Raw genomic sequence first — 16,062 nt, 5'->3', positions numbered from 1 at the left:
CGAGATGAACACAAAATTAAATTTGGAAATATCATTCTGACTTGCTTGAGAGCTCCAGTGCCAAGATTATATAAATGTTCACAGTAAAAGGCGTGCTCAACTACTACTGGAAGATTTGAATTTGGAAGGTCATCCTTTGATGTAACCTCACATTTTCCCTGTATCATCCCAACAGGCACACTAACTATATCTTCACTGTAGCACACCTAGATCAAACAACAAACAAAACTAGATTAAAGTCCAAGTGTAAAAATCATAAAGTTAGGTGGAATCACATGCACAATATGATGGTAATGATGCACATAAAAAATGTGGTAAACATAAGGCAGAGTGCCAAACCTCTCTGATATCTGAAGAGTAAGCTTTATACGATGAAATATCATCACGCCTGTATAGCCTTCTTACGCTGACTTTTTTTGATTTCAGATTTGCTTTATGACACCTAGAAGCACCATTGACACTGTGCAAACGACATACCACATAGGGCTTTAGGCCCACATTTCTTCCAGACCGGTAGGTCCCACGGCCCTTGACTCGAGGGAAAAACTCGGGCTTGATATACAGGAAGTCATGAATATTGTATGTGACATTTTGAGGACAAAACTGGTCTCTGACAGTATTTTGAGTTCATCACCAACCACTACTCGCTCCTCATAAGAACTTCAAGGGCCAGTTCCATTACCCATTTTCTCATAAGGGAGGGAGAAAAAGGCACCTTTCTTAGGAAAGTATAGGCTTTTGCAGATATACTCCACTGACAAACCTTTCTTCTTCCTATCCTCTGCATTGGCCTTCTCCACCCTAATAGCTTCCAACTGGTCTTTTTTGCACTTGTGACCCTAGGGAATTAGCTGGAAGTTGACAGTAACTGATTCTCTCATGTCACCTACTTTGAACTATAAACAATCATTGGTAAAGAACACCTCTCTTTCGTTTGCGGTGTTGCCGAGGACAGCGTGCCAACCATTTTGTAGAACTCTTGCTTGAATGATTTGTGTGCCATCATGTGTCTCATATATATACTCAACAAAGCACATAATGGTTTCTCCTGAATCACCTTCCAATATAATGTGACTACCCCACCAACAACAATAATTAGATCTCCAACTCTAATACTTTTGTATAGAGCTTCCCCAGCAGGTGTTTTTCCAACCATTTTACCTTCCCATTTTATCTCTTCACAAACTTCTAATGATGTCACTCTAGACCTTGTTGGTGGCAAGGACCTCGAAACATGTTCCTCGCCAACTTCAATCTCCCCTTCAGCATCAAGTTCTTCATTTTCTTTCTGTTCCTCCTCAAATACCTTTTGCTCATCATTCTAATCCCCCTCCTTTGAATCCTCTGGGAAATTGGTTGCATAGTAATCACCCCATATCCTGCATAGTAAGATTTCGTTTTGATATTGGGGACATTTTTGCACTTGGGTTCACATTCCCTCCTCTCACCACTTGAGATTTATTCTTCATTGCAAGCTTCGTGTGACCTCTTTCTTCCATGTTCTTGACAAGGCCTGTGACGAAGGCACACTGTCGAATGTACTCATCTGGATAATTTCCGATCTGTTGAAGGATTATCTGTCCATGCACCACAACATATCTTTCAACAAGTGTTGCATCTTTTGAAATGAATGCATGGTGTCCTCTCTCAAATTCTGCTACTCTCTTGGTAACATCAGCGATAGAAAGTTTTGAAGCACGAGTTTGTTCTTTTAAAATGACGATGACACTAACATCTATTCTTGTTGTTTTAAGGACAGTGTCACGCCATGGCCTATACTGCTTCGTTGGTTGGCGTAACTTGTACCTGGAATAATTTTATGCAAGTTAAGAGGAAGTTTTAATTGTGAGGGAATGCAAGATCCTAAGTAAAATGCAAAAGACATAAGATCATAATTGCGTGACAAGCTATTGATTGAACATGTGTGCCTGGAGTATAGAATTCATTCATGTTCTTGTCAACCTAACTGCCTATGTTTCCTCCTCAATTCTGGTTTCCTTGGGTGTGACAAGTGAATCTTCTTCATATGAGTCAAATGCCTTCTCACTGAAATTCGAACGGGCAACTTCTCTTTTTCGTCTCTTACAGCCAATGGCATCGTGACCAATATTGGTGGTAACATTGCTCTCCTCAATTATATTATCATTTCCACTTTTAGGCTTTGCTTGGCACCTCTTTGTTCCTGAAAGCGACAAAAATGTTGGTCACATTTTTCATAGAAATGTTAGACACATTTTTCAACAAATGTTGGACATGCTGAAAGATTTGAATGCAGTGCAAGTATGTATGCATTAGATGAATCCCATACATAAAATATTGAAATGGTGGTTTAACTACTCATTCTTTGATTGACCCAATATGATTATGCTCGCTTACTACACATAGTGGCCTTGTAAAATATATTATTGAATGATTTAAATGCATGAGTCGCAAATGTACCAATAAATAACAATGGTGTCGGAATCCATAGTTTCATATACTACACCGCACATCAAACTTATAAAAATACCCAGTACACATCGTCACCTCGCCCTCAACTAGTCTCTGTCCATTCTGTAACTCCTGATTCAAGTTACCATTCATAGCAACTAAACCAGTACCAAATACCCAAGGGCTACGATGAACACTAGTAAAGTACACATCAATCACGCGTATATCATATATACTTTTGTTCAATTTTCCATCCTTCTTATCCGCCAAGTATTTGGGGTTGTTCCGCTTCTAGTGACCATTTCCTTTGTAGTAGAAGCACTCAGTTTCAGGCTTGGGTCTAGCTTTGGGCTTCTTCATGGGAGTGGCAACTTGTTTGCCATTCTTCTTGAAGTTCCCTTCTTTCCCTTGCCCTTTTATTTGAAACTAGTGGTCTTGTCAACCATCAACATTTTTATGCTTTTCTTGATTTCTAGCTTCGCCGATTTTAGCATCACGAAGAGCTCGGGAATCATTTTCGTCATCCCTGCATATTATAGTTCATCACGAAGTTCAAGTAACTTCGTGATAGTGACTAGTGAACTCTGTCAATCACTATCTTATATGGAATATTAATGCCCACTTGATTCAAGCAATTGTAGTACTCAGACATTCTGAGAACATGCTCACTGGTTGAGCTATTCTCCTCCATCTTGTAGGGAAAAGACTTGTCAGAGGTCTCATACCTCTCGACTCTGGCGTTAGTCTAAAATACCAATTTCAGCTCTTGGAACATCTTATATGCTCCTTGGCGTTCAAAATGTTTTTGAAGTCCCTGTTCTAAGCCGTAAAGCATGTAGCATTAAACTATCAAGTAGTCATCGTACCTAGCTTGACAAACGTTCATAACGTCTGTATCTGCTCCTGCAATAGGTCAATCACCTAGCAGTGCATCAAGGACATAATTCTTCTGTGCAGCAATGAGGATAATCCTCGGATCACGGACCTAGTCCGCATCATTGCTACTATCATCTTTCAACTTAGTTTTCTCTAGGAACATATTAAAAATAAAACAGGGGAGCTATACGCGAGCTATTGATCTACAACATAGATATGCTAATACTATCAGGACTAAGTTCAGGATAAATTAAAGTTCAATTTAATCATATTACTTAAGAACTCCCACTAAGATAGACATCCCTCTAGTCATCTAAATAATCACGTAATCCATATCAACTAAACCATGTCCGATCGTCACGTGAGATGGAGTAGTTTTCAATGGTGAACATCTCTATGTTGATCATATCTGCTATATGATTCACGTTCGACCTTTCAGTCTCAGTGTTCCGATGCCATATCTGCATACGCTAGGCTCGTCAAGTTTAACCCGAGTATTCTGCACGTGCAAAACTGGCTTGCACCCGTTGTATGTGAACGTAGAGCTTATCACACCCAATCATCACGTGGTGTCTCGGCACGTCGAACTGTAGAAATGGTGTATACTCTGGGAGAACAATTATACCTTGAAATTTAGTGAGGGATCATCTTATAATGCTACCGCCGTACTAAGCAAAATAAGATGCATAAAAGATAAACATCACATGCAATCAAAATATGTGGCATGACATGGCCATTATCATCTTGTGCCTTTGATCTCCATCTTCAAAGGACCGTCATGATCTACATCGTCACCAGCATGACACCATGATCTCCACCATCTTGATCTCTATCAATGTGTCGTCACATGGTCGTCTCTCCAACTATTGAATTCATAACTATTGCTATCGCATAGCGGTAAAGTAAAGCAATTGTATGGCGCTTGCATGTTATGCAATAAAGAGACAACCATAAGGCTCCTGCCAGTTGCCGATAACTTTTACCAAACATGATCATCTCATATGTCGGGGGTTGGGTGCGACATATGCCAAAGGATGGCTTATCATGGTGGGAGCGAGTAGAACGTCACCGGTGCCTGGAAGCGGGATGAGGCGTAGATACAAACACCGGCGCACTTTACCCAGGTTCGGGGCTATCCTAGGAGATGACACCCCTAGTCCCGCTCTGCGGGGTCTCCGAATGATCACTAAGGCACTAGTGAGTACAATGGTGCTCCTTGAGCTGTATGCTAGAGGTAGAAGAAGGCAGGGCTTGCTCTCTTCTCCCTCTATATATGAGTCTAGTTCTAACAGGTTGGGAACCCTTTGCATGGGTGCCCTGGGGGGTTATATAGGCCTACCCCCCAGGGGTACAATGGTAACTTGGCCGGGTGTAGGACCCGGCTGTCAGTGTCTCTGGTCGCTGGCTTCTCTGCCGGCTACTGGGGCCTGCCGCCTGTTGGGCCCCGCCGACTGGTCAGGTACGGATCCGACAGGCCGCCTCCGCCGCTGGTGGCTCTGGTTGGTGGCTGATCATTGTAGCCGTGATGCTAATGACGCATGCTTGGTCGGGGAGGGCATGGCTACAGTCCCGCCGCCTGGTGGGAGATCATTGTAGCCTCGCCGTGTCTAGTCTGGTTAATCGCGCACGGGCATCAAGGAAGGATCTGACTGACCGCTAGGAGCCGGATCCCCTTGGATCCGACTGGCCAGGCCAAGCCGCCGTCCGGCCCTCGCTGCCTGGTGGGGCCCGCCGTCGGCAAGCCATACCAACAGGCCGTCGTGGGAGCAGGCCCCACCTAACAGTGGTGACGTCAAGGGTGGAGTGGCAACTATGCCGCGTCATGCGGAGATCTCCGCCTGTATGGGGCTTTGTGGCCACGCCAAGCCCGGGCTTCGGGGGTGATGGGCTACACTGTAGCCTCACCCTGTCTTGTCCTCTTGATGAGGGGCGCAGACTCTGAGGGCGTCGGGGGCCTCCTGCTAGGACCCAACCTCTCCGGAGGCCGCCTGCTAGGAGTCGGCCCGCCTTGGTGCCGTCTACTGGTACTTGGCCGTCTTCTGGCAGCCGACCATTGAGTCAGCCGGCCACCAGAAGGCGGCGCTTCATTCTGGAGTTTCGTGGGGCGCAGCCGGCCAAAAGTCTTGAAAGGTTCAGGGACTTGGGTTAGGCTACCCGTGGCCCATTACTTTGACAGTAGTCCCCGAAGCTGGTGAGGCGTCGCGGCTGACGAGCCGAGGAGCCTCAGCAGTTTCCTTCTCTGTCGTGCTCTGGTCAAACGCTTGGTCCGCCTCTTGGTGCGTCGGCTGCCGGGAACCGCCTCGACCAGGCGGGCTCGCTCGACGATTTTCAAACGCCAAGGCGGAAACCAGGTAGCGTGCTGGCTAAGCCTCTAGGCCTGCCGCCCGCCGTAAGCACGCCACACGGTGCTCGTCAGCCCGACTAGCCTGCCAACCCACGCTCCTGATGGGACGTGACAGAGGGCCGGGCCCGCCAACACCAGGCGTCGGCGTGCGGGCGGATCCGTTGCGGCCGAGGCGGGCGGTTGTGATTCCCAGGGGAGTTACTACGGAGTAACTTTGCGAAGTAATCGCGGGGTCGTGGGGCCGTGGGTGCAGTTAATCCCGTGATCCCACGCCCCGCCCCCTCGGCTTCACAGCCCGAGGGCTATAAGTACGAGGAGGGGGGGAGCGGCGGGGCATGCGTGCCCTCCTCCACATCTCCATTCTCCCCTTCTTCTTTCCCTGCTGTCACTACGTCTCCGCGCCCCGCCGAAATGCCGCCACAGCTTGCCGCCATCAAGCTCCTTCGCCTGAAGCTTCCCACGCAACCCCGCTCGGACTCCATGGCATGCGAGAAGGGAGGGGACTGGGACGGCTCGATGGTGATCGAGGACCACCTTGCCTTCCTCCGGGCCACATGCCGAGTGCCCAACGCGGCCTTCGTCAAGGTGAGCGTGCCGCCGGAGAAGGAGATCTCGCCGGTGCCGCAAGGAAACGAGCGGGTCGTCTTCCATTCGCACTACCTCCGCGGCTTCGGTCTGCTGGCGAGCGGGTTCTTCCGCTCCTTCATGGAGTTCTACCACCTCCAGCCACATCATATGATGCCCAACACCGTGACGCTACTGTCCGCCTTCATCGGCGTGCAAGGGCTACCTCGGCATCCTCCCCACCATTGAGCTGTGGGGAGCCTTCTTCTACACCAAGGTGGGCACCTCCGCTAAGGAGAAGGCGGCGCAGTGCAGTGCCTTCGTCGCCATGCACCGGCCATCGGTGAATAACGCCTTCCCCGTCATCAAGCTGTCATAGTTGGTGAAACTACGGCAACAATCATACTTCTATCTGGAGAACGTCGACCCAACAGTCAACTTCATCAACTTGCTGCCTTATGAGGCTGGCCCCCCGGCCGAGCCACGGGCCAACTAGGGCTACAAGCCAAAGCTCGTGTCAGCCGACACGGCCGCCGCCATCAGCCGGCTCCGAGTGCTGATGGAGGCGGAGGGTCTCGTGGTGTCCGACTTGCTGATCGCTTTCGTTGAGCGCCGGGTTCTCCTGCTCCAAGGCCGGCCTCATCTGATCTGTCGGATGAGCGGGCATCGCGACCCGAGCCGGATGTGCACGAGGGACATGCCGACTGCCGAGGTGGCCCGGATGGTGAACGAGATCACCAAACTCAAGGTGTCGGAGAACTCATGGCGGTTTGGCAAGCTGCCATACTCCCGCGACAACCCTCTTCCTGCCGTAAGTCTTTCAGCCTTTGTTTTTTAGTACTTGCCTTGGTCTTGGTTGTGGTCTTGAGCAATCAATCTTTGGGATGTAGATCTACATGTCTCCAGCAACGACCACCATTGTGGGGTCGGGTGGGAACTACCAGCCAGACCGGGAGGTAAGCGACATGGACGACCCCGACTTGGGGGCGGCCGCCTTGGAGGACGACGGCGTAGGCGGCGGCGACGGAGTAGGCGGCTCTGAAGAAGGGGGCGGTGTTGAAACTTGGCCTGATGACGACGACGAGGAAGACGAGCCGCACCCCGCATGGGGCGCCATCAACACATTTGCGGGCCCCCCACTGAGCCGTCTGCTCGAGGCGGCAAGCGCAAGCGGAAACAGAGCGCCGCCCTGTACGGCAGCGCGCCGAAGAAACCCAAGAACCCGGCCGCTGCGACCAGGCGGAAGGACGCCGTAGCGAAGGTGGCCAAGTTCCAGAAGCTTCCGAAGGCGCCGCCCATGGTGTCGGCGTAAGTATTTTCCCTTGTGATTTTCCTTTGTTGCTGATCCGGCCTAAACTTCTTTTCTTTACTTTCTTCGCTTCAGGGCCCCGTTCTCCCTAGAGAAGTCGACCGCCGCCTCTCTCATTAGCTCGGCGGAGACCTCCACCACAACCCGGCGAATTGATTCGGCCGCCGACCTCTAGGAGGTGCGGGGAGAAACGCACGGGAGGCGCGCGAGGAGTAGGAAGCCGCCCGCCTGGAGAAGGCGGAGGCTGACAAGGAGGAGGCCGCCGCGCTGAAGAAGCTGGCGCAGGTTGAGGCTGATGCCACGGTGAAGGAGCGGCTCGCAGAAGCCGCGCGCCGCCAAGAGCCGCTACTCATCGCTCCCCTGAACTCCGCGTGGACTCTGCCTGAATTCGTGGCGTCAACTAGGGGAGCCGGCGACGAGCACCCGACCATGGAGAGGGAAGGCAGCGACGTCGCCATGCTCGACGTGGTCGTGCCTCCGCCACCGCCATCTGGCGGGGCGCGAGATAAGCAGTCGGTCGCCCGCCAGCGCCACCAGCTAGGAACAAGGTGGTGATGGGCCTGACTCCTGAGGCCCATACACCCGTGCGCCGTCGCCTCGTGAAGGCGGTCTCAGCACCACGACCGCTGGAAACCGGCGCCGCGAGCTCATCGGTCCCAGACACCGAGGCGACCAGCGCCGCGCCCTCCGGTTGGGTGTGCGGAGGCGGGACGGGAGCCTTGAACCAGGCGGCCCTTGACGTCTAGGCCAAGCTCCGAGCGGAAGTTGACGCTCTCAAGCAGTGCAACGAGGCGTTCCTAGACTCACGAGCGGCCATTCGGGTGTGTTTCTCACTTCTTTGTTTTTGGTCCTTTTTATTTCTCGGTGGGGGCGCGCCAGCTCACCTACTGGGTGTAGTCCCCGAGTTTCGGGCCGGCTGCTGAGCAGGCGGATCGGAACTTCAATTTGCAAGCTCCGAGTGCTAACTTCATCTGATATCCCTACTGTGGGATCATCATAACCTTCGCGCTGCCACCTTCAACTCTAGCGTCCGAGAGCTGGAGAAGCGAACCACCAACTTGTCAGAGAGTCGGAGTAAATCTTGGGTTTCTTTCTCTGCGGGGGCGCGCTGGTGCACCCGTGGGCTGTAGTCCCTGAGATTTAGGCCGACTGCTGAGAACGGAGTTTTAGTCATCTTGCCCATGAGGCATGGTTTGCAAGAATCAAGTGATTCATAATCAACTCATTCCAAAAACCCATCAACATGGAGTTTCTTCATGCGCTTTACACCAATATGACATAAACGGCAGTGCCACAAATATGTTGCACTCTCATTATCAACTTTGCATCTTTTGGCATCAATATTATGAATATATGTATCACTATGATCGAGATTCAGTAAACCATTTATTTTGAGTGTATGACCATAGAAGCTTTTATTGATGTAAATAGAACAACAATTATTCTTTGACTTAAATGAATAACGGTATTGTAATAAACATGATCCAATCATATTCATGCTCAACGTAAACACCAAATAACATTTATTTTAGGTTCAACACTAATCCCGAAGGTAAAGGGAGTGGATGGTGATCTTATCATCCTTGGAATCATTTCCAACACACATCGTCGCCTCGCCTTAACTAGTCTCTGTTTATTTTGCAAGTCTTGTTTTGAGTTACTACTCTTAGCAACTGAACCAGTATCAAATACCGAGGGGTTGCTATAAGCACTAGTAAAATACACATCAATAACATGTATATCAAATATATCTTTGTGCACTTTGCCATCCTTCTTATCCACCAAGTATTTGGGGTAGTTCCGCTTCCAGTGACCATTCCCTTTGCAGTAGAAGCACTCAATTTTAGGCTTAGGTCTAGCTTTGGGTTTCGTCACGGGAGTGGCAACTTGATTGCCATTCTTTCTTGAAGTTCCCTTTCTTTTTCTTTGCCCCTTTTCTTGAAACTAGTGGTCTTGTTAACCATCAACACTTGGTGCTCTTTCTTGATTTCTACCTTCGCTGATGTTATCATCGCGAAGAGCTCGGGAATCATTTTCGTCATCCCTTGCATATTATAGTTCATCACGAAGTTCCAGTAACTTGGTGATAGTGACTAGAGAACTCTATCAATCACTATCTTATCTGGAATATTAACTCCCACTTGATTCGAATGATTTTAGTACTCAGACATTCTGAGCACATGCTCACTAGTTGAGCTGTTCTCCTCCATCTTGTAGGTAAAGTACTTGTTAGAGGTATCATACCTCTCGACTCGAGCATGAGTCTGAAATACTAATTTCAGCTCTTGGAGCATCGTATATGCTCCGTGGGGTCAAAAAGTTTTTGAAGTCCCGGTTCTAAGACGTAAAGCATGGCGCACTAAACTATCAAGTATTCATCATACCGAGCTTACCAAACATTCATAACGTCTGCATCTGCTCCTGCAATAGGTCTGTCACCAAGCGGTGCATCAAGGACATAATTCTTCTATGCAACAATGAGGATAATCCTTAGATCATGGACCCAGTCTGCATCATTGCTACTATCATCTTTCCACTCATTTTTTCTCTAGGAACATATCAAAATAAAAAGGGAGCTACATCACAAGCTATTGATCTACAACATAGATATGCAAATACTATCAGGACTAAGTTCATGATAAATTAAAGTTCAATTAATCATATTACTTAAGAACTCCCACTTAGATAGACATCTCTCTAGTCATCTAAGTGATCACGTGATCCAAATCGACTAAACCATGTCCGATCATCACATGAGATGGAGTAGCTTTCAATGGTGAACATCACTATGTTGATCATATCTACTATATGATTCACGCTCAACCATTCGGTCTCAGTGTTCCGAGGCCATATCTGCATATGCTAGGCTCGTCAAGTTTAACCCGAGTATTCTGTGTGTGAAAAACTGGCTTGCACCCGTTGTATGTGAACGTAGAGCTTATCACACCCGATCGTCATGTGGTGTCTCGGCACGATGAACTGTAGCAATGGTGCATACTCAGGGAGAACACTTATTCCTTGAAATTTAGTGAGAGATCATCGTATAATGCTACCAACGTACTAAGCAAAATAAGATTCATAAAAGATAAACATCACATGCAATCAAAATATGTGACATGATATGGCCATCATCATCTTGTACCTTTGATCTCCATCGTCACCGGCATGACACCATGATCTCCATCATCTTGATCTTTATCAACAGATCGTCACATGGTCGTCTCGCCAACTATTGCTTTTGCAACTATTGCTATTGCATAGCGATAAAGTAAAGCAATTATATGGCGCTTGCATCTTATGCAATAAAGCGACAACCATAAGGCTCTTGCCAGTTGTTGATAACTTCAACAAAACATGATCATCTCATACATCAATTTATATCTCATCACGCCTTGACCATATCACATCACAACATGCCCTACAAAAACAAGTTAGACATCCTCTACTTTGTTGTTGCAAGTTTTACGTGGCTGCTACGGGCTTCTAGCAACAACCGTTCTTACCTACACATCAAAACCACAACAATTTTTCGTCAAGTGTGTTGTTTTAACCTTCAACAAGGACCGGGCATAGTGAAACTCGATTCAACTATAGTTGGACTAACAGACACCCGCCAGCCACCTGTGTGCAAAGCACGTCGGCAGAACCAGTTTCATGAACGTGGTCATGTAATGTTGGTCCGGGCTGCTTCATCCAACAATACCTCCGAATCAAAGTAAGACATTGCTGGTAAGCAGTATGACTATTATCGCCCACAACTTTTTGTGTCCTACTCATGCATATAACATCTACGCATAGACCTGGCTCGGATGCCACTGTTGGGGAACGTAGTATTTCAAAAAAAAATCCTACAATCATGCAAGATCTATCTAGGAGAAGCATAGCAATGAGCGGGGAGAGTGAGTCCACATACCCTCGTAGACCAAAAGTGGAAGCGTTTAGTAACGCGGTTGATGTAGTCGAACGTCTTTGCGATCCAACCAATCCAAGTACCGAATAGATGGCACCTCCACGATCTGCACACGTTCAACTCGGTGACATCCCTCGAACTCTTGATCCAGTTGAGGGCGAGGGAGAGTTTTGTCAGCACGACGGCATGGTGACGGGGATGATGATGTTACGGGCGTAGGGCTTCGCCTAAGCACTATGATAATATGACCGAGGTGTTAACTATTGAGGGGGGCGCCGCACACGGCTAGGAACAATTGATGTGTGTTCTAGGGGTGCCCTCCACACATATATAAAGGAGGGAGAGGGAGGGAGGCAGCCTAGGGCACTCCCAAGTAGGAGGAATCCTACTTGGGACCCTAGTCCAATTCGGCCCCCTTACCATATTTGGACAAGGGGGAAAGTTAGGAGGAGGGAGGGGAAGGAAGTAGGAGTCCTACTTCATACTTTCCTTTTCCTCCTATCCTTTTCCTTTCTCCCCACGTGGCAGGCCCTATAGGGGGCGCACCAGCCCCTTGTGGGCTGGTGTGTTCCCTTACTTGGCCCATTAAGCCCATATATTTGTCGGGTTTGCCTGGAACCTCTTCCGATGACCCGGTATCACCTGGAACACTTCTGGTGTCCGAATATAGCCTTCCATTATATGAATCTTTACCTCTCGACCATTTCAAGACTCCTCGTCATGTCCGTGATCTCATCCGGTACTCCGAACAAACTTTGGTACAACAAATCACATAACTCATAATACAAATCGTCATCGAATGTTAAGCATGCGGACCCTATGGGTTCGAGAACTATGTAGACATGACCGAGACACATCTTTGGTCAATAACAAATAGCGGAACCTGGATGCTCATACTGGGTCCTACATATTCTACGAAGATCTTTGTCGGTCAAACCGCATAACAATAGACGTTGTTCCCTTTGTCATCGGTATGTTACTTGCCCGAGATTCGATCATGGGTATCATCATACCTAGTTCAATTTCGTTACCAGCAAGTATATTTACTCGTTCCGTAATGCATCATCCCGCAACTAACTCATTAGTCACATTGCTTGCAAGGCTTATAGTGATGAGCATTAGCGAGAGGGCCCAGAGATACCTCTTCGATACACGGAGTGACAAATCCTAATCTCAATCTATGCCAACTCAACAAACACCATCGAAGACACTTGTAGAGCATATTTATAATCACCCAGTTACGTTGTGATGTTTGATAGCACACAATGTGTTCCTCCGGTATTCGGGAGTTGCATAATCTCATAGTCAGAGAAACACGTATAAGTCATGATGAAAGCAATAACAATAAAACTAAATGATCATTTATGCTAAGCTAATGGATGGGTTATGTCCATCACATCATTCTCTAAAGATGTGATCCCGTTTGTCAAATGACAACAGATGTCTATGGTTAGGAAACTTAACCATCTTTGATTAACGAGCTAGTCAAGAAGAGGCATACTAGGGACACTCTGTTTGTCTATGTATTCACACATGTACTAAGTTTCCGGTTAATACAATTCTAGCATGAATAATAAACATTTATCATTATATAAGGAAATATAAATAACAACTTTATTATTGCCTCTAGGGCATATTTCCTTCAGATTTTCCACGTTTAAAATTCTCATTCGCCGGCAGATCCACGTGTCGGCCGGCATTTGGACAGTTGTCATCCAGCTAATGGACAGAACGTGTCGATGATACGTCGACACGTGTCTCAGCCCAACAGTGGCCGATTCAGGTTAAAAGGCCGAGCCTGTCAAAATTAGCGGGCCGACCCATTAGCGCCCTACTTGAGTCAGGCCCAATCACAAGCACGGCCCATACAAGTTACACAGAATTAGCCATCAAAGGGTCATTATAGATTTGACAATTTCCAGCCCATCATCAGTTTCAGCCCGTTAACGACCTGCTACATCTTTGGGCCTAATTACGGCCCGAGCTTCTTTTGGCCTATTAGCATCCCATCATCAGTTCCAACCTGTTAATGGCCCGGACGTCTTTCGGCCATTTCCCGGCCCATTCAGCAGTTGGGCCAATTCAAGCCCGTTGTGACTTTAGGCCTGTCCTTGGCCCATTCTGTAAATGGGCCAATTGCTAGCCCATTTTGTCTTTCGTCCTGTTAACGGCCTACACAACAGTTGGGCCTTTGACATTGGGTCCATTAGGGGCCTATGTTCCGTAGGGCAAAATTTTAGCCCGACGCGACTTTTGGCCTGTTAAAAGCCTAGTTTGCAAATTGGGCGTCCTCTGGCCCATAACCCTTTCAGCCTCTTACTGGCCCGTAAAGTAAAAGGGCCGAGACAATATTGACATTTATTTCATCCTGCTAGAGGCCCGTGGGCCATTTCCATTTATATGGCCCTATCGAGCTTTTGGCCTGTTAAAGGCCTGCTAAGAGCCGTTGTTACGGTGGGCCACATCATTTGCGATCCACTAAATATTATTTTGACCAGCCCAATTAAGGCCCACTTTGACTACACATGTTTGTTCGTTTGTATGCCGTCCAGGAAATGTTTGGGTGTGTTGGCCCCCGTTTCAATGATATAGCATATTCAAAGAATTATCCTACTCTATACTATCGCCTCTAAAAAACATACACTATATAATAAAAAGACTAAGGCATAGAAACATAGAATAATCCTACACTATACAATAAAGAAATTATAGCGGAATATACCCCCTGGGAATTATAGTTCGGCACCACTGATAATGAAGCGTACACAAACATCAAATTACATACACTAGATAAATAAAGCTCATACATCATGGACACGCATCAACAGAACTTACCATTTGAACTAAAATCTCTTCAGAAAATAGGATTGGCCGGATTCAGATAGCACAAATTTCAGTCTGCAAATCTCCAATTCCTTTGTGGTTACCTCAGTGTCTCATTTAAGTTTTTTGACTCCTGCATCTAATACCTGCAAGTCCAGTCTCAACTTGTTGATTGCACGTTGAGAATCATGTACACATTGTCTTGCCACCTCTAGTTGATGCTCAAGAACATCAGCACATTCCAATTCCAATCCATAATCATTTGGTAATGGCCATGCCGCACTGCTCGCAGATTTGTGTGTTGATGTCACTTCATCCTGAAATGTTTCTGTAAGTACACATTACTGGGCAAGAATATAGTTACAACCGTGAAGGTAGCAAGACAGACTATTTTGTACATGGCAAAACATGACTAACAATAATGTTACACGTCAAGAAACGTAAGCAGGTGATATTTTAAAAATTATAAAATTGGAAGTCTGTGCAACCCGCATATAGAAATCTCTCTTAGCTCACTAGAGGAGCATGATTTTGGGGCCAAATGCAAAACACAGATAGGTTACAAATTTAGACAGCACGTTGCGTATAACTAAGCAAGCAGTTGGCCATTCTGTAGCTCAATTAAAGTCTTAGGGAGCATAATGAACATCAGAGGGATTGATACAAACCTACTACAGCAAGCAAAACTATGCAATCATTAGCCTAATATTAACTAGATTGTGAGCCTCATACAGTAATAGTTGGTTAATAGACTTCAAAGCTTCAGGCACACTTTGCAAGAGTAATTAAATGGCAAGGCCTTTAATTTTATCAACTAATAGTTATACAAGTACCCAACATCAGGCATCATTGTTTGGGCATCTCATTAACTGAGGACAAATAAAGCAATTGAAAAGAGCAAATTAACTATGCCTGAAACAAACAAGCCATTGAACAATTGAGTTGGATACATTGACTTACCTTAACTGGTTGAACAGGCTCAGCACTGCTCCTCCTTCTCTTGCAAGGCTCCTTCCTAACATCTTGTACTTCAAAATCCTCAATCTTATCTTCATTGCACCCCCTCTACAAGGTGACACAAACTAGTTAGTCGTCTCCTTGGAAAATAAATATGCATACTTTCCAGTCTGTGAACAACACAAAAGGATGAAATTATAAAAAAACAACACCACATAATGAAACATGCCGCATCTCTTGCACACAATGAAATGAGCATTTACTATGTGTGCACTATGTAAAAACTAGGCATACCTTTGAACTGGATCTCCAGGTAATCTTGGAGAGCCTACTTTAGTGTACAACCAAACCTTTATGTCGCCTATAGCTTAGACAATCCCCCACTATAGCAGACCTTAGTGTTTAAATTGTTGACAAGCTCTGTCAGAGTGTTAGGTCAAGAACAAGTAATCAAAGCAAACAATCCTAGTATGGCTGGCTGATACAAACAAGCAATTGGACAGATGTGTGAACAAATCTAACATATCAAGAAAAGAAGCAAACAAGGAGGCTTAGAGACCATCACTTGACTGATCAGATTTATGGGGCATTTAAACATCATGTGCAATGTATGAACTACCATAAACATTGCATATTCCAGATTCTACAATGGAATGCACATGTATTAGGTTATGCCATGTATTATGATGCCTAAATTTACACTATAGCATGCAGGAGTGATTCATCATTGCACGCAAAATTGAATTGCAAGTTAAGGGCCAGTTCTATTAATCCTTTTTAGAGCTTATTGTCAAATTAAGCCATAAAAGATTTAAATAAGTCGTTTTTGAGTTATGGGCTTGGGTTAAC

At 46.6% G+C, this 16,062-nt stretch overlaps 1 pseudogene; it reads right to left on the bottom strand.

Moving 5' to 3' along the window:
• LOC119310354 overlaps nucleotides 1-2,098 on the bottom strand; it is a 44,636-nt pseudogene extending 42,538 nt beyond the window's left edge.
• Nucleotides 2,099-16,062: the final 13,964 nt, after the last annotated feature.

The sequence above is a fragment of the Triticum dicoccoides genome, chromosome 5B (assembly GCF_002162155.2).
Source record: "Triticum dicoccoides isolate Atlit2015 ecotype Zavitan chromosome 5B, WEW_v2.0, whole genome shotgun sequence".
Lineage (NCBI taxonomy): Eukaryota > Viridiplantae > Streptophyta > Magnoliopsida > Poales > Poaceae > Triticum > Triticum dicoccoides.
Note: the sequence above shows the minus strand (reverse complement) of the source record. Positions and strands in the feature narration are given on the sequence as shown.